A 306-nucleotide genomic window follows, 5' to 3' on the forward strand; every position below is an offset into this window, starting at 1 on the left:
CATCCCCGAGCAACAGCATGCTCCCCCCATGGGGAAACTTCTCACGCGGCATAAGTGACGCTCTCGCTCGGAGCGCCCGTAAGGCCTCCGAGCGGGCCGGCTCTGCCAGAAGAGGCTGTTTCACACGGATGGGCGAGAAACCACGGCACGTAACGGGATTAAATCCCTCCCTCTGGGAGCTCGACCCTGAAGCGGCACGCCGGGGAAAGCATGCCACAAGATCCCTACAAAGTACATGCAGACTACAGTTACACCAACCTTAAAAAAAAGCAACAGTAATCTGAATACTGACAATGATGACATTAT

Source organism: Pipistrellus hanaki (assembly GCF_964339955.1).
Source record: "Pipistrellus hanaki genome assembly, chromosome: 2".
NCBI lineage: Eukaryota > Metazoa > Chordata > Mammalia > Chiroptera > Vespertilionidae > Pipistrellus > Pipistrellus hanaki.